Source organism: Petaurus breviceps, unplaced genomic scaffold, assembly GCF_028583685.1.
Source record: "Petaurus breviceps papuanus isolate PSGF00001 unplaced genomic scaffold, PetGlider_PUasm1.0 229, whole genome shotgun sequence".
Taxonomy (NCBI): Eukaryota; Metazoa; Chordata; class Mammalia; order Diprotodontia; family Petauridae; genus Petaurus; species Petaurus breviceps.
Window position 1 is genome coordinate 11,467,046 of NW_027185903.1, and position 19,790 is coordinate 11,486,835.

At 39.5% G+C, this 19,790-nt stretch overlaps 1 long non-coding RNA gene across 1 annotated transcript in view; it reads right to left on the bottom strand.

Annotated features, from left to right (window-relative positions):
• The window catches only part of LOC138167240 (uncharacterized), a 366,181-nt gene extending 365,754 nt beyond the window's left edge, over positions 1–427 (bottom strand). The window contains exon 1 of the long non-coding RNA XR_011169836.1: positions 288–427. This is a non-coding gene — a long non-coding RNA (uncharacterized lncRNA). The remainder of the gene's footprint in view (positions 1–287) is intronic.
• Positions 428–19,790: the final 19,363 nt, after the last annotated feature.

The following is a 19,790-nucleotide window of genomic DNA, read 5'->3' on the forward strand; positions in this document are numbered from 1 at the left end:
GAGACCCCTCAGGAGGACAGCCACAGGACAAAGGAAACACATCGACAGTTACAAGAGCAAAAGTCCTCCAGATCCTTTACCCCTTGCAGCCCTACTGCCCCCTCCTCACCCCCTCCTCCTCGATTCAGTTACACTGGCCTCCTTCCACCACCAAACAACATGGTTTCCAGGTGCCAGCAGCAAATGCTCTGCTTCTCGCTGCTAATTTGTGTAATCCTGAGCTCAAGCCTGGAGCATTCACAGAAATCTCTCACTGGTGAAGAGACTGATGACTCAATGTTGCTTACCTACAGGAGGGTCACAGCTGATGGGAATGCTTAGGAGAGGACATTCTTCTTCTTTCCCAAAGCCTTTTGTCTCTCTGGATTTCTCCGTAAAGAAAGTCTGGAACCATATGTGCCTGCTTCCAAACCAGGAAGGAAGAAGAATGTCCTGCTCTCCCAAGTTTTCCCATCAATCCACCCCTCACATAGGCATGCTGCATTGGGTCATCATTATCTCCACCAATGAGGAGAGTCTTTTTGTGAATGCTCCAGACTTGAGTCCAAGGCTCCAAACAGAATGGCTAACAGCAGTTCCAATGAGGAAGAAGAATTTCTCGGGGCTATTAGATTTAATTGTTGACTTCCTGCCCCCACAGCCTTCCTTGCTTTAGTAACAGTTCCCAATAACTGAGTCATTTCCTGGTTCCCCATTCTCCTCAGGGACTAGATTTCCTGCCCTAAGCAAGCTATTGACCACTAACAGCCAGCAAGACTTGCCGATTACCTGCCTGTAAAGCCAAGCATGAGCAGCTTTCCTATTTATTTCCTATTTCCCATTCCTATTTAGAATCTCAAACCAAATCTTGGACTTGGTCTGGACTTTTTAATCAATAAACCTCTATTTCTACATTTTTTTCCCTCATAAGTGATTTTCCCAGTTCTGGATCTACCTTTAAAATCATATGCCTCCGTACCCACTACTCAAATAAATAATTGATGAATTTGTGCCTATCACATCCTCAAAAAAAGTCACTAGACTTTCATACTCTTAATCTATTGTTATATAATCTTATATATAGCAAGAGACAGATATAGATAGATATAGATATAGTTTCAAAGCACAATACCTGGATAAATTGCTGTACTCACTGGCTCTGCTTCCTATTTTCTCCTTTGATTGGCATGCCCTTGCAATCTGGCTTCAAACCTCACTACTAAACTGAAACTGCTTTCTCCAAAGCTACCAAAGACAGCAGTTGCCAGATCTGTTGGCCTTTTCTCAGTCCTCCTTCTTCTTAGCCTGTCTGTATCATTTGATGCCACTGACTGCCCTCTATTCCTCGATACTCTCTTCTTTCTGGGGTTTTAGCTCCTCTTGGTTCTCCTCCTTCTCAGTCTCCTTTGCAGACTGATCTTCCAAATCACAATCCCTAATGAGGGGTGTATCCCAAGTCCATTAGACTCATTTAAAACCACTTTATGGAGAGAGGGAACTAACAAATACTCACAATTCATCTCAGACTTCTACCATCTGAGCAACTCATTGCAATATCATAGAAGGCTGCCGAGGTCTAGGTCTCTTGGACCCTCTTGTCATGGCTTCAGTACTCCAGTTGCAGGATGATCTCAGTGGTAGACCTCATTTTCTTTTAATCATCTTCTGGCACTTCATGGCACGACATTTTTGCTCCAGCTGTGGGGTATTGATGGTTCCTCTTAATCCTCCAAAAAAACATGCTGATGAGGAAATCTCCCTCTGTTGCCAAAGTAACTTGGTAACTAGTACTCTCTTGAGAACTCTGGAACTCAGACTTACTCATGAGGTAAGCCCAAGTCTCTAGAAATATCTGTTCTCAGGGATGGAGGTCTTTTCTTAAAAATAAAAAAGGAAACAGAAAGAAAGGTGGTAGCCAAGAACTAAAGGTTCATTAACTACAAGTTTCCTCTCAATTTTGTCCAAACAAACACAGGCTTCTCACCATGTACTTTTTTAGTTGTTGACATTTTCAACTCCAGGGAGTAAGGAAGGAAGGGATTTCTCCCCTATATCCTCCCCTTACCTTACTGGACTCCAGTGTGAAAATTGAAGAGAGAAAGTGCAGGAAAAGAGGAAAGGAGTGAGTCATATGAATGAATGAGCATTTATTAAGCACTATTATGTGCCAGGAACCATAATAAGTAGAACTAGGGATACAAATATAGTCCCTGCCCTCAGTGGGTCTGCATTCTAACAAGGAGATCCAATGTATATAGGGGGATAGTGGCCTGGGAAAGGGCAATTGGGCAATCAATTAACACTGGCTTGAAACAATGATTACTATTCCCAGAGCAATAAATGGGAAAGTGGATAGAGACCTGGGATGCCTGTATCATCAAGACAGACGGCAAGAAGCATGGTTCATTCGGGGCCTGCCAAATGTAGTCAGCTCTCACTAATGCATGTCCCAAGATGGAGGTTGCAAGCTGAAGGACTCCTTGGGTATGCTCTCTGAGGACTTGGTTTGGCGAGTATATCAGTGTCTAGGTGGGAAACAACAAAATGATTCGGCTTGCTCCTATTGACCACAGAGAGGACAGGTCCTCCACCAAGACTCCATCTTTCTGAGACTTAATCAACCTATCCTTAAGAGACAGACTCCATTTCTGAAACTCAGTACAGTATCAGTACAAAGATCCACTCCTAGAAATGTCCAAAAGATCCACACTCAATAATCTCATCAAGTTGAGTTGGAGGCACTCATCAGATAGAAAAGGGATCCCTCTGATCATCCCTCACCAACAGCGCGGTCTTACTCCACCCAAATGTAATTTCCTTGAATGGGGCAACATTACTAAGGAAAGATAAAAGAAGTTACCTTCTCTCACTCCCAGGGTGACAGCCCTGGGGAGTGGAACACTGCATATATTTTCAGATTTTTTCACATACTGGTCATTTTGACTGATAGGTGTTTGGTTTGGTTTTGTTTCTCCTTTGTCTTTCCTTGTTAAAAAATAAAATCTTTGCTATATGTGATGACACTCTGGGAAAGAGGAAATGAGGAATAAAGAAAGAAATTTAGGTGATATTAAAAAGCAGCTTTTCCTTAGGGTCTATTTCATTTTTTATGTTTATAACAGCAGCATGCAGCACAGTGTCTGGTACACAGGAGGTACTTAATAAGTGTTTGCTGACTGATTGAATGGAACATGTGTATTTGCACTGACTGCCTTTGCCTGACCCTGTGGACCTGACTGCACTCCCAAACAAAGCCTTCCCTAGTTTGACCAATCCATTCACTTCCCAGATTTTGTTGTGATACCCTAAATTTAGCTTTTGTCTAAATCCAGGTTTCCTGGAAGTGAAAGATGCCTGTAGTTGGAGATCTCAAGCAGGATGAAATTGAAAGGAAAAGGAAAAGGCTGAGAAGTGAGGTGAGAAAGCTTATGACTTTCCATCAATATTTATTAAACATTTTTAGGTCAAAGAGCACTGTCCTAAGAACAGAGCAAATGAGTAAATGGTGAAGAATGTATTGAATGCCTCTTATGTGTAGATTTTGTCTCTGCCCACCATTAGAAAAGCTCATTGCTCACATGACTTTTCTAGAGGGTGACAAGTTTAAATAAATCTGAAACTCAAACCCATACATTGTTCTCCCTGTTCAAACTCTGATAAAATACTTAGTAAATAGAAACTGAAATACAGAGCTAATATGAAAATAAAGTATCATCTATGAATTTGATTACATATGCTAAATTTGGTCTCTTAATTCTAAAATAATCAAATTGCCAATATTTCCCTGCTGTTTTCCTCACTGTGAGAAAGGACACATAGCTACAGCCCTGCTTCCTTGTGCATGCACGGTACATTCAGCTATAGCATTTTATCATGTTTTCTGCAAATGTTTACATCCCCTTTGGCTGCACTCTCCCTCAGCAGATGTCAGAGAAATTTTCTGACCTACCTCTAGACCTTTCTTGGCTCTCCTAGAGGCAGAAATTAATCTAATCCCCTTTTGTTCTAATCCTAGTCACTGTAGGTTACAAGTTTTGGTGTTGTTTAAGCACTCTCCTTAATTGTCATTTCTAAATCAAGGTAGGAAAAAGGCCAAATCCTTATGACATTGGGTTTCTTTTGAAACAACCATTTCTAAATCTTTTCATTTCCTGACCCACTGAAAACCTTCCAGGCAATTGAATGACTTCGGTCTGCAATTTTCCACTGAGGGAAAAAAAATTCTTATGTGGCATGGAGGAAAATGAATCTGGACACATCTCCCCTCAGGCCTACATATTGATTTTTGCCTGAAGTTGCTTTGGGAGGGTCCTATTGCTGTTGAGCTATCATGTTCTTTAGGATTGAATAGTCTACAAATGGAACAAAGGTGGTCTTTCTATAGATTGAAATGCTGGTGAGCAGTCCATTAACTACAAAGACAAAATAAATGACTGGCACATAAAGAAAATATTGATTCTATTCTCTCATGTGCATTATTCTGAACTTAGCATCAAGCATTTCCACATTTTCTGTAATGAGAAGCTACTATATTTTCATTGATTACAACTCCATAAACAAAGGAGTCATCAAGTATTTTCAAATTTAAAAATTAAAGGGAAAAGTATTATTTCAAATACAAAAAAAATGTATTTTTTAAATGTATTTAGTCTTAAAGGTTGACCTATCAGAGACCTCAGCAAATTCATAGTGGGAAAGGATACATCTCAGAAACAGCACAATTCTCTCTGAAAAGACAGATCTTAGAACTAATTCTTAAATGTATTCCTTGATCCAAGAAAAGAGACTCAGGTAACATCTATAGAACTATTTAAAGCCCATGAGGAAAAGTACCTTCTTATAAGGATCATAGGATGGAGAATTGAAAGGGACCTTAACAATAATCTTATTGGACCCACCCATTTTACTTCCCTAAAATAAATCAAAATGCAAGGCACATGGTCCAGTGTAGATACATATAATTTTCACAGAGCAAGCATAAGGCCCAAAATCCTCAATAAATTTAAAATGGTTTAGCCCAGTGGTTTGCTAGTAAATGTTTAACAATGAGTTCTCTGGCATATACACAAAAAAAAAGAAACTGCATACATATACTTTTAAGTTTGATCTAAACTATTAATATTTACTCCATCGTTTTCTTAGGTCCAGACAATTCAATTCAACAAACATTTATTAAGTGCCTACTTTGTGCCAGGTGGTGTTAAAAAAAAATGAATAAAAAAAATAAAAAGAGCCAGCCAATCCCTGCCCTCAAGGAGTTTACAATGTATTTTGGGGAAGGGAACACTCAAAAGGAAGCTGAAAAGAAGGGGTGTGGTAGCAGAGCTCAGATGGAAAGATGAAGTTTCCAGGAAGGTAGGTTTGTTATAGTCCTTCATGGTCAAAGAGGACCAGAATGACATCACTATGTTGGAGTCAACGCACAGTGTGTCTGACTGTGGTTAATCAGACCACTATACCACATTTCAGGCACAAATAGTCTATGTGGCCATTTGGAGTGGAGATGGCTCTACATTTTCTCATCTCACATTTGTTTCGAGCCACTGCAATTCTGTTTTGTTCTTAGAGTACAGTACCTTCTTTGATGAGGGCACACCATGCTGCGTGGGCCAGTGCCAATGTCTTCCAAGTCATGCGATCAATCCAAAAGTTCTTCAGAGAGACCTTGAGCTTGTCCTTTATTGCTTCTTCTGACCTCCATGTGAGTGCTTATCCTGTGTGAGTTCTCCATAACATAGTTGTTTAGGCAAACATAAGTGTGGCATTCAAACAATTCTTCTCTCCCATACTTTCCTTTGGAGATTCCCAATCACTGAGAGAGCTCTGGCTATGCATAAGTCGACCTCATCATCTATGTGTACACCCCTGGAAAATATATTGCCAAGGCCTCCAGCATTCAAAATTTCTCCATTTACTGTAACCAATGATTCCACATGTGGATGGTATGGTGCTGGCTGGTTACTTAGTGTTAATTATCAGGCCAAAATTGGCACAATTGACAGAGAATCAATCCATAATGAGCCCTCAATGAAGAAAAGCTCTGGGAGGGACTTAGTGTGCCTCTGCCAGGCCAGTAAGAAGAGAGAGCTTCCTCTCTCCAGTAAGAGGAGGGAGACCACTGAGGGTGAGTTGAGAAGGTATAGTGTATCAATTGGGGGCAGCCAGGTGGTGGAGTGGACAGTGTGCCAAGTCTGGAGTCAGGATGATTCATCTTCTTGAGTTCAAATTGAGTCTCAGACATTAACTAGCTGTGTATGACCCTCAACATGTCACTTAACCCTGTTTGCCTCAGTTTCCTTATCTCTGAAATGAGCTGGAGAAGGAAATGTCAAACCACTCCAATATCTTTGCCAAGAAAATCCCAAATGGGGCCATGAAGGGTCAGATATGTTTGAACAAACAACAAAAAGAGTATCAAAACCCCAGTAACTCTTTAGTGATATTTCGGGTGATCAGCTTATCCTATAGGAGGGAGGGAATATTGTTCTCTGGAGTCAATTCCCTGCACAGAATCAACAAAACAATAAGTCAAGTCCTGATTTGCAGCATTTACCAGTTTTTAAGATGGAGTTCCCAGGAAGGTAGTTTTGTTATAGTCCTTCATGGTCAAAGAGGACCAGAATGACATCACTATGTTGGAGTCAATGCACAGTGTGTTTGACTGTGGCTAATCAGACCAATATGAGCTCAGAAGACCATACCACATTTCTGAAAATTTAACAATCAGCTCTAGGGAGCTACCATTTGTCACCACTTAATTGTCACCACCAAATAATCATCACATCCTGTTTGATTTGGTTTTTTCAGATGAAATTAAATCAGTTCTGAGATTCCATGCCACATCCATCAGGAGGGTATAGATCACACACACACACACACACACACACACACACACACACACACAGAAATGATCAATATTGGAGAGACTGTGAGAAAATAGGAACACTGATGCACTGTTGGTGGATTTGTGAAAGAATTGTATTCTTTCTGCTTTTCTGTTGCATTCATCTGGAAAGCAATTTGAAGTCAAGTACAAAAAGTTACTAAATGGGTCATATCTTTGGCCTAACTATACCACTACTGCACCTATTTCTAAAAGAGATAAAAGAAAAAGGAAAATGTACTGTATGTACAAAAATATTTATAAGTAACCTTTTTTGTAGAGGGGGGGAAAGACATTGGAAATTAAGAGGATGCCCATAACTTAAGAAATGACTGAATAAGTTGTAGCATATGAAAGCAATGGAATACTATTTTGCTGTGAGAAATAAGTAAATAGATAAGTTAAAAAAGTCATGGGAATGGGGCGGCCAGGTAGCACAGCGAGTAAGAGCACCGGCTCCAGTGTTGAGAAGACCTGGACATCGAATCCCGGGCTCAGACACTTAGCACCCACCCAGAAATACCTGGCCGTGTAACCTTGAGCAAGTTACTTAACCCCAATTGCTTAGGGGCGGCCAGATGGCTCAGCAAGTAAGAGCACCGGCTCCAGTGTCGGGATAACCTGGATCAAATCCAGGCTCAGATACTCAGCACCACACCCAGAAATAGTAACTGGCCGTGTAACCTTGAGCAAGTTACTTAACCCCAATTGCTTTAAAAAAAAAAAAAAGACATAGGAAGACTTCTATGAACTGATATGCCATGAAGTGAATAGAACCTGAAAATTTTATGCTATAACTGCAATCTTATAAAAATGAATAATCTTGAGGACCTTTATAAACTGATGAAGTATAAAATGAGAACCACAACAATTAGTACACACACACACACACACACACACACACACACACACAAAGATGGAACCAATTTGAAAGCTTTAAGAACTACCATCAATACAATGATCATTCATGATTCCAGAATTGAGAATGAAACATGTTATCTATGACAAAGAGATGATAGATAGAGGATGAAGGAAATAGATTTGGGGAGGGGGGGAGTTATTATCTAAAGGAAAAGGTAGAGAATGCTAAAGATGTAAAATGTTGCATGTACTTTCAGATGAGGTCATTGTATTATTAGTTTTACTTAATGGCTTTACTTTGTTATAAGAACCCTCTTATGAAATGGGAGTAATATAAATATTTGTAATTTTTTTTTATATTACAAAACACATCAATAATTTTCTTAAGTTAGAATCATCAAAATGTGACCAAGTAAAGAATGGTGGGGAGGATATATTAGGTGTTATTAGGGAGCGGGGAGGCAACCAGTAGATTGCAAAGATTATAGATTGTATATATAGATATTGACATAGATTCAATTGTAGAGATTAAAGATTAGTGAGAGAGTGAAGAGGAAAGAGAGGTCAGTCTCATGGAGAAAATTGAATGGAATGGAATCACTCATAAAGGTAGAAAAGCTTGCCTTAGAAAAGAGAAGGGCAACCTCTTCACGCAGGACAAAGGGACAGAGGAGGTAGAGGAGAAAGGCAGCTGAGTGATGTAGTACGAAGAATTGGAAGGGAAAAGAGGGACCTGTCAGTGAATGGCCAGTGAAACATGAAGGGAAAAAAATAAGCATTTGTGTATCACTTACTATGTTTTAGGTGCTGTGCTAAGCACTTCATACAAATATTACCTCATTTGATCCTCACAATAATCCCGAGAAGTAGGGGTTATCATTATCCTTGTTTTACAATTGAGGAAACTGAGGTAAATGGAGATTGAAAAAAAACAAAATAAAAAGCAGCTTTTCACTGGGGCAGCAGCTAGATGGCACAGTGAATAGAGCACCAGCCCTGGAGTCAGGAGGACCTGAGTTCAAATACGGCCTCAGACACTTAACACAAAAACTAGCTGGGTGACCTTGGGCAAGTCACTTAATCCCAATTGCCCTATCTTCCCCCCTCCAAAAAGAAAAAAGAAAGAAAGAAAGAAATTGCTCGGGGGTCATACAGCTATTAGGGATCTAAGGTCAAATTTGAACTCAGGTCTCCAGGTCCAACATTCTAACCACTGTTACTATCACCAGCTGCCCTTGTAAAAGTGAGGCAAGGTGTTCTGGTTAAAGAGACAGAGGGAGTCATAGGAGGTTTGGGGATGAATAGAAATAGAAGACTGTAATGTAATGCCAAGCAAAGGCAACTTCCCAAGGTTCAAAATACCAAAATGCTCTCCATTTTATTCAGTGACAAATTAAGAACAGAGAAGATCAAAATATGACATTATTCAAAATACAGCATTTACTAAGTGTGATTAAATAATCTCCAAGTACTACCCCACCCCAGGACCTTACATTCATTCAATCAATTTCAAAGTCCCTGTTCTAAATACTACTCCACCCCTAAGCTGTACCTTCATTTAGTCCATCACAAAAGCCCCTCTTCTCAAATGGAGATTAGTTTCCAATCATAAGTAAAGTGCATTCATTTGTTCAATCATAGAACACAAAAATGTCAAAAGTTCCCCACCCTTGGATCACAATTGAATCTACCCCAGAGTTACAATAAGTTTAAGCACAGCACTTAATACTCAAATGGAGGTCTTTTCTTTATCTTGCCAAGAGGGTTCTCAGCAATCTTTGTTCCTGGGGAGACAAAGCTTAGCAAGGCCACAAGATACATTGCCAGTCTCTTCATCAATTCATTCTCTGTCTGCAGAACAGTCCTAGGACCCCTGAAAACATTAGCAAAATCTTCTTCCAGAATTTCTGTAAACATACAACAAGAAAATCCTTCTTCGGGGCTTCAAAACCAACAGCAAGGTTCCAAGAATTCTGCAACAACAGCACTGTCCTTCACCAGTAGACAGTATTCACTCTCTGTCTGCAGAACAGTCTCAGTAGCTCTGAACCAACAGAAAGGTTCCCAGACTCCTGCAACAATAGCACTGTCCTTCACCAGTGGACAGTATTCACTCTCTGTCTGCAGAACAGTCTCAGGAGCTCTTAACCAACAGCCATGTTCCAGGACTTCTGCAACAACAGGACTGTCTTTCATCAGTGGATAAATCTGGCAAAACAACATCAAAACAGACAGACAAAGTACCAGCAAAACAGCCATGTCTCCTCAGTCCTTGGCAGCTCTGGACGCAGGTCTCAAAAGTCCAGGGCAATTCAAAGTGGCCCTCAGCAATCCTCTCAGTCTCTCTCTTCCTCCAAAGGTGCTGCTTCCAAAAAGTTCTTCTGCCTCTCTCTTGTGTCTCTCCAAATCTAAGTCACCAGCTCCTCCCAGTCTAGCCCTCTCTTTTCACGTCAACAAGTCCATCCCACAAGTGGAATTAACAAGCTCTGGGTTTTAACACAATCAAACCAAAAACCAAGCCAATACAGGGGAATCTTTAAATGCCATTACTATTACAAAGACAGAACTCATTCCACTTTGCATCTATTGATTTTCCTGGTTTCAACTCCAAGGAACAATTCTCCCTCCCAGGATAGGTCATTACTTCTCAACTGATCACCTTGCTACTAACTTAAGCTTTGATTGACATCACCTCCTTCAGTCTCCTCTCTTCTCCTCCCAATGCCTTCTTTTATAGAAGGAAGAAACAGAACTCTCTCAGCTCAGTCTCCTCTGCATCTGCCTGGTTTCAACACCATGGAACAAGCCACCCCCCCTCCCCCCACCGTAGCAGCAATCACCCCAGCGTCCCCAGGGTGGATGCCAATACAGGTTCTTGGATCTGCTTTGTTAAAGGAAAGCAATTCAAAATGGGTTAACAAGCTTACTTTAATCAGTCAAATATGTATCGTTTACCTAGTTCAGGGGAAAAAGGTCAGCACCCCGAACTTCAGAATATACAGACAGAATTATCAAGACAAAGAAACAGATCAAGTAGACAGTTTCCAAACTGTCCAACCATTACATCCATACCAAATCAACATCTGAGCTTTTCAAAGCTGGGGGACTATCAACAACGGCTTCCCAGAGTCTCATCTGATCAAATCACAGAACACTTCTCAAAGTGAGCCCCAAAACAAAGCTTATATAGCCTTCTCCTGGCTCAGAGAATGTAACAACCTTCTGGACCCACTGGCCAATCAAAAAGTATCTACTGAAAAACAAGCCTCCCACCCCAGGCTCCAGTTGCACTTTAGCCTAGGGGCAGGGTAGATTTTAAAAATTTACATTCCCATTACACTGCCCCAGGCCAGGTAGTTCTGGTGCCCCCTCTCCTCTCTTTCTGGCCTTCTTTTTTGCATTGGTTTTTTTGCAGTGTTAAGTTCTTCGATGGCAGGAACTGTCTTTCTTTTAATTAATTGTGTCCCTATCACTTAGTACAGTGTCTGGCATATAGGAAGTGCTTAATAAATGTTTATTGTACTCTATATAAAAACTGCTATAATGAATGACATAGTGAATTGATTAGAAAGGTGTAAGAGGGTTGCCTGGTTGCATTGAGAGCCCAGCTGAGATTATATAACATAAATTTGCAGTGTGCCCATTCAGTATGTTTTCTTGATCATGTCCAGCTCCATCCAGCATGCTAATAGAAGCAAAGGCAGTTAATAGTGAGAACAGCCCAAGGCTATAGATTGGTAGAGTGTGATTAGTAATAGGAAAAGGGAGCAAAAGACTTAAGAGGAAAGGTTAATATAGAGTTGAACTGGTTTACCAAGGGGTCAAGATAGGGGAACGAAGAGCCTATAGCCAGTGCATGGGGTGATGGCCTGGAAAAGAACTAAGGGGTAGAGGGATTGAAGGCAGTGATGGAAACAGAGCAGGAGGGTAGTCATAACACAGAGGAAAAGATGAAATGGTAAGTGGTTGAAGACAAAGTAATTACAGAATTCATCAATATGGAAGTGAAACATTTGTGGGTGATAGCAAGATTAAGACTATGACCATCTCTTTATAAGCAAATTAATGAACTGAGAAGTTAAGAAGTTTGAGGGAATATCAATGTTAAAATCCCCTAGTAGGCCAGAAGTTGGGAATGAAAGACTGTGAGCCAAGCACTGAACCCATTGAGAAAGGAAGCAGAGTATCCTGGAGGCTGGTAGATAACAGTTATCAGAATCCCAATTAGGTGATAAATATGCTTTGAATGCTCAGAGGAAAAGAAGTTACTGAGTAATGGTGGTAGAAGGAAAGTCTAGACATAGCAATAGAGAACAAGGATCATTCCAACTCACACCATGACCAGGGAGTCATTTGGCATGAATGAAAAGACAAATAATACTGGAAAGGGCAGCCAGGGAGGCTGTGCCAAGGAACCAGGTCTCATCTGGAAAGGAAGAATAAGAAAGGGATAATTTTCAATTGAAAGCAAGTTTCTTTCAGGTCAAAAAAGGTTATGGGTTCTATAGTTACAGGGGTTGCTATTACTATTACTATTGCTATTACTATTACTAATACTAATACAACCTTGGGGTTTAATTAGAAACCAAATGAATGAATGGAGGAAAGCTGATAATATATATTTTTTTTAATTTATAGTATCTTGTTTTTTTCCAATTACATATAAACACAAATTAATTTGCTACAAAATTTCTCCCTCCTTCATTTCCCACCTCCCTAAGATGGTAAGCAATTTGATATAGGTTATATATGTACAATCATATAAAACATATTTCCATATTAGTCATGTTGGGAAAGAAGGAACAGATCAAAAGGAAAAAAAAAGTGAAAAATTAAAGCAAAACTAGTATGTTTCAATGTGTATTCAGACTCTATCAGTTTTTTCTCTGGATGTGATTAAGGCTGATAAATTCCAATAGTTCTGTGTAATTCAAGGGAATATGGGTTATCTTGGGAAGTTCATGGACCCCTTGAAATCTATCCACAAATGGATCTGAGGTATACAGACCACAATGCCCACAATGAATGTAAATAAACAAGCTACCATGAATATGGTTTCAGTTTATATACTAGCATTCATTGCAGAGGATGAAAAAGCAGAGAAATTCTATGACAAACCTGACATCCTTGAAATTAAGTCCCTCTAGAGACAAACCTTGCCAAAATCCCCTCTAATAATAAATCTTACAAGTAGCTAGCTACAAGTAGTCTAACCTTAACACTCAACAGTCTTGACTAAGAGTCGTGATCAAGAATGGAAAGCACCCAAATTTTATCCATCTATTATGTCCAAGCACTGTGGTATCACCAGGTGATACATAGACAAAAATGAGACAGCCCCACCACTCAAGGAGTTTCCATTTCATTAGTCAAGACCACATGTACACAAAGAAGTATAAAGCCATTCACTCAGAAGCATAAAAATAGATCCACCTCCCAGGATTATCAGCAGATGATTCTTTCAGCTGGCTTGCAGTCAGCTCCTAGCAAAGGCAAGAGGAAAAAAAATCATGATAATTGTATATAACATCCTAAGAAAAACATAGATATTTCCAATAGGAAATATGCAGTTCAAATGAAGTGAAGTTTAGGATTTCATGCAAAAGATAATTGTAAGAAAAGTAAACTAGCCAGGAACCCAGATTACTTACACTACAAGAAAGGTACCAGGCTTCTTAGTACTAATTTACCATCAAATCCTTTTGAATGAATATGCTAAAACAAAAGAAGAAATGCCTTTAAAAAACCCTTGTTTCTAAATCAGTGAATAATTCTCACTTTACAGAATTTTTTCCCTTAAAAATTGATATTCTGGATGCAAAGCAGGGAAGGGGGACTTTTTAAAAAGAAAAGAAAATCACAGTTTTCAACAACCAACAAATACATCAAAAGTTTTTTTGACCACTTTTCCCTACTAAATTATCATGACTTGGGCAATGTTTTTGGAGAGAATTTCCTCATCCGGACTTCAGTGAACACAATGAACACAAGCAAGTAAACCGATATGATCATATGACTGCATCCTTTGCAAAGGAAGGAAAAATAGAGAAATTCTATGATGAACTTGATGATATTTTTAAAATCAATTCTGAATATATTTTGAAACTTAGTGGTATCACTGTCAAACTGGACACAGGAGAATGCAATGAAAACAGCATTAGATTGAGGTTAAGAAATGAAAGAAGTTTATAGATGATACGAAAGCTGCCCACCCATACATCATGAATAACTTCATCAAGAAGAGAACCAGAAGCCTCTAGATGTGACACTTAATTAAGACAAAATGAAATTGACATACCAGGCAAAAAAACAAAAGACTGATTAAAGACACTCCGGGATTATCTAGCTGTCTGCGAATGGATCGTGGAACAGCAGCTCTCTGGACCGACCTATCAGGGGTAAAAGAAAATACTGTATGTAAAATAAAAGGTGGGGGAGGATAAAGATGGGAAGATGCTGCATCCAAATTATAGCAGCTCTAGCCTAATCTGCTAAAATGAGCTCTCTACTCTGAAAAAGGGGGATAAACAATAACAAAAATTGTTGACTCTGTCACCATTTCTTAAAAGAAGTTTAGCTGATGCAAAACAATTCCAATAATAATGAGGACGAAAGAGCCTAGAAACCACCTCAGTCAGCAAACCTATAACCTCCATGCCAAGCAGAGACACGACAGCCAAGAGGAATACCAATTAGATGGCAAGATCATTTGCAAAACATTATCAAAAGAGGATAATAGAAGAATACAAATAAGAACCAGTCCCATAAAATAGCAAAAAGCTGTTAAGGAAACAATGAACATATGTAACTGTGCAGGTCTAAGATCACAAGGGAAGAGATGTAGAAAAAACAGCATCGGGTTTGGAACACTATCATCACCAGGGGTCACAGGGGAAGTCTGAGGGTTGTTATATCTTGATGATTGCAAAAGAAGAATGAAAAGGGATGAGAAGAGACATATACTGCAGGGGAGGGGGATGAGAAGAAACACCAGTCTCCCAGCCCCTGATCTCTCACCAGTTTATCTAGAAGTGTTAGCTCCTCCTAGAAGTGTCGCTATCTAGGGCAGGCCTGCTTGCTGCTGTACCTCGATGTTCTTTCTTTATAGTCTCAATTTCTTTCTGGAAGCCAAAACTCATTCTTTTGCAGGATTTCTTTGTCTGCTCTTTTTCATCTAAATGTACATGTACCAGTTTTTCTATTATGCCTACGGAGGAAAGAACTCAATGAAGATCTGGAGCCTGGTTTTATTTTTATTTTTATTTATTTTATTTTTAATTTATGAAATAACACAAGAATTTCCATAACATAATAGAAGTTTTTTAAAAGATGATTGCACATAAAGCTGCAAATCTATTGTGTACAACTTGCTATTCCTTTTAAATATCTAATAAAGTTATCATGTAACTATTTTTTTTCTTCCCCCATATCCACCCCCCTTGAGATTGTTTTATGAAATAACACAAAGTGCATTCTTAATTCTGCTTATTTGCCTTGCTTACTTAGAACTCATTTTGCCTTTTGCTGACTAGCTCTTTTAGGGTAATCTAGGTCCCATCTAAAAGTTCTTCACACTGTTTTTAAAGGCCTAATTTAGTTACTGTTATACAACCATAAGCAAGCCATCTCACCTGTGTGGTCCTTGGTTCCTCATCTATAAAATGAAAAGATATAACTAAATGATCTCTAAGATGTCTTCTAGCTCTAACATTCTGAGACCCCCTGATCATGGATGGATCTCATTATCCTGGATAAGTTTTATTCTGTTCTTCAAACTTGTTATCCTTCTAAAATTTTTTTAATTTATTTTATATCTTTTTTGTTATCATGCAAAAAAGAAGAGATTAGATCATAATTCCTTGAAGACTAAGCCACCTAGAACTAGAACTTTATTGAGAAATAGGCAGTCTTCAATCCAAAGAACAGTAGAAATCATTCAGCCTAAAACTTCTGTCTCAAAACCCATTTTACAAATAAGAACCTTGAGACTTTGAATGACTTTCCCATGGCCATACAGCTAGTTAGTGACTAAGATAGGTTTCCTGAAGTTTTACCCACCTTATATCATTTGGTCAAGAATCTATGATTTCTTAGGTGGGTAAATTCCCTGCACTGAAACAGCTTATCAGTCTCTTACCATTTAGTAATCTTTCATTTCTAAACTCTTAACTTCCAAAATCTCCTATAACTTAGTCTTAGAACTGTCTGAGACTCAGAAGGTCCCAGTTGCTTTCCTGGGGTCATAGAGCTAGTGTCAGAGGACAGATTTCAGTCACACTGATTCCAAATTCAGTTTCCCATCCGTAATTCTACACTATATCTCTACAATCCTTAATTATATGAAGAAGGGGGCCAGCGAGGTGGTGCAGTGAATAGAGCAGCAGCCCTGGAGTCAGGAAGACCTGAATTCAAATCTGGCTTCAGACACTTAACACTTAATAGCCATGTGACCTTGGGCAAGTCACTTAAGCCCAATTGTCCTGCCCTCCCCTCTCCAAAAAAAAAATAAGCAAAATAAATGAATAAAATAAAAATTATATTAAGAAAATAGAATCCAGAAATTTTAGACAAGAAATCCGAGATCCTGACTCCTTGTTCTCTGCCCAAGCTCTGCATAAATTGTTTAGAGATTTAAACATGTGATAAAACACCAACTGGTTCAGGATTTTTGCATTATGGTTGAACCAAGCAGCCAATTCCATTAACCAATTACTTTTTTAATAGAGCTCACAAATTACATTTGTTAAAGCATGTGATATCTATATTAAACATACTGTATTATCATCTTTTTAAGTCAACTCATTTAAATGATTTCCAAAGTAAAATATTTCAAGAAATTTTGTACTTAGCAAATCATCTCTTCCCTGATGCAGGGGATTAAATTATCCTTTCATTAATCAACCAAACTCATGGACAGAATGCTAATGAAGTTTAGAAGAGCCTGGCAGATCTGGATCTTAAATTTAACCCAGAAGGGATGTAGGATACTAGTTCAGCCCCTTCGTTTACAGATAAAGAAACAGACTCAGACAGATGAATTATCTTCCCAAGGTCACAGAGAGAGGTAACAGAGCTAGAATTTTAACACAGGGCCTTTGAAGACAGATCCAATACTCTTTCCATTTTTATGCTATTGGCCTACCAATAAGCAGAGGAAACCATCCCTTTTGTAGAACAAATTCAGGAAAACTAAGAAAAGACACCTATCCTCCAAAATGACCCCACTCTACCTATTGTCTGATTTCTAAAATTCAGGTCAAAAACCAGTCTTTCTTTCATCCCACAATCAGATATTTTGTTATTGTTTTGTTCATCCATGACTAAATCTTTATGACTCCTTTGGGGTTTTCTTGGCAAAGTTACTTTTTGTCATTTCCTTCTCCAGCTCATTTTACAGATAAGGAAACTGAGACAAACAAGATTAAGTGACTAGGCCAAGGTCACACAATTTATAAGTATCTGAGGCCAGATTTGAACGCAGGAACATAAACCTTCCTGACTCCAGGCCCAGCACTCTATCCACTATGGCACTAGCTGCCCCAATAGATATGACATATACGAAAACACCCTTGAGAAAGGCAAAAACATCCACTTCAATTCACACTAACATAGAATCATAAGATTATAGGTTTAGAGTTAGAAGGGGTCTTAGAGGCTGTCTGCTATTCGAGGCTTTCCTAAGAGTAGGTTCTGACAAACAAGAAAGTAGGAGAGCAATTGGCCATGTGGGAAGGAAGGATATAACAGGCAATGGGACCATAGCATCACAGATTTAGAGCTGAAAAGGACCTCAGGAACTTCTAGTCCAGCCTCTTCATTTTTCAGATGAAGACTGTGGCAGGAAGCGGTCAAGGGACTTGCCTCCAGTAGCACAGCTAGAGAAGAGCAGATCCAGGATCTAGAGGCTGAGCCTCTGACCTCAAAGCCAGCACTCCCCACTCTAAGAGGAGGAGGCACCAAAAATAATCATTGTTTCATAATTCTGCAGAGGAGTAGACTTGTTTCTTTATACCTTAACTCTCTGGTCCTCACGGATCAAACAAGAAACAATAACATGGTGTCTGCCACTTACATTCTGGTTATGTTGAGAAGACTCATAGGCTCGTGGTTGTAAAATGCTTTGAAATCCCTTCAGCAAAAGTCAGATCCCATAATTAGTGCAGCAAAAGCCCTTGGGTCATTCATTAGGTCCAATCTCACCAAGGTCTGTGCCTTTCCATATCTCAGAATATAGTCCTTCCATTTCTAAGCTTCCCGTAACACAGGAAGAGCACAATTATGTGTATTTTTAGGCTGACTCATTTTTTTCTGATGTTAAAGATCAGTATTTAAGCCAATTAGGCAGATCTTTTTGATGTCTTTGATTTATCTCAAAATTAGCATCTCTACGCCATTTTTTTCTCCTAATAAACTCCCCACCAGGAGTGGGAGTGGAGGGAGCTATGCTACTATCCTCTGTTTCTATCTAGTTTCGGGTAGTTGCTAATGATTTGGATGTTTCTCCTTGGAGGAGCACTTAGGTATGAGGACAATGATTGACTGGTGAGTCACTCCAAACTTCCCTCCTCTTGGAATCTGCTATACTAGCCATCTGAAGAGGTGAAGTAGCTCTCAATGTAAGGGTGATTTAAAGAGTGCCAAAGCACCAAAACCCTATCTCCTCTTCACCAGCCCACCCCATCCCCTCACTCCTGGAATTGAAATTTCTGCCATTAAAGTCCTTTTGGTGAAGGCACTGATTCCTCAGGCACCTTATTAAGATGTAAATTATATTAACTGGGAGTAGTCACACATTAAACTATTACCACCTAAACTTAGATGGTTTATCAGATTAGGTAGCATGAGAGAAAAGACTTAGAGGAATAGACAAGGAAATGGTTCCATTTTGGTGGGGAGAGGACTGTCCAGTACATGCAACTCTGCCAGGGAGAAAAAAAATAAGTTAAGGCAGGGCTCTGCACTCAGGGGTACCTGGGCAGGACAGCCAATGGGAAGTAGGTAAATGTTTAGGTGTTCACTAATAACAGTCTTGGCCTTGCTGCCATTTTGCCTAATGTGAACACTTCTTTAGCTCTTTTTTACACTCAGGTCATAGGATGCAATGGTTGACATTCCCATCATTTGAAAAGTAGGACTGAGATTATTAGGCCAGAATGGTGTCATCTCTTATCTAATCAAGTATTGCCAAAACCACCAAATGAGCACTGGCCTTGGTGGAAAAGGAAAAAGAATAGCGCATGTCACTCAACTGCAAATGGACAGTGGGCAAAAAGGTCTCTGGCAGAAGGCCATTGCTAGACTCTCGAGTGTGCCTATGACCTGGAATATTAATATCCTTCTCAAAAGATTTTTTTTATTACTTCTGAGACTTGCATTTTGTCTATGCTCCCAGCTGAGGGTGTTATGATGTGTTCTGCTGCAGAGGAAAGCCACTCCAAAACTGCAGCAGGAAACTCTCCTCATACTCAGAGAGGACTGCTGCAAACATTGCTATCAGCATGTGCGGATGTGGCTAGAAAGTGAACGATGGTTCTTTCCAGGCCAAAGAGGATGTCTTCAAGTTTGTAGCCACAGTCACCCCTTGCAGAATATATGATTTTCCATCATTTCAGTTCATTTCAACAAACTTTTTTTAAAATGTTAAACATTAAGTATTTAATAATAAGTGCTCACATTTATACAGCTCTTCATGGTTTACAGACTAAATGTCAATAGTAACTGTTTCTCTTTTGGCCAGCAACCCTGAGGGTCTTTCCCTCCCAGTGTGATTTTTTTTTTTAATTAAAGGGGCAATGGCCCTTTATGACAAGTTGCTTTACTTCTCAAAATGTCAACTTCCTCATTTATAAATCAAGAGTAAAAATAATGGATAGAGGGGGTTGACTTTGGAGTCAAGTAAGCTTGACTGGGTGACTTCCTAAAGGGGCCTACTCACTGAATGGGTGTTACCTCACTCAAAGTGAGAACTTGAAAAGACCTTAGCCTAAAAGGGCCAGGGTCTCTCATTGCATCCTGGGCCATCTCCAGTCATCCTGATGAATATCAAGTTACTGGACCCAGATGGCTC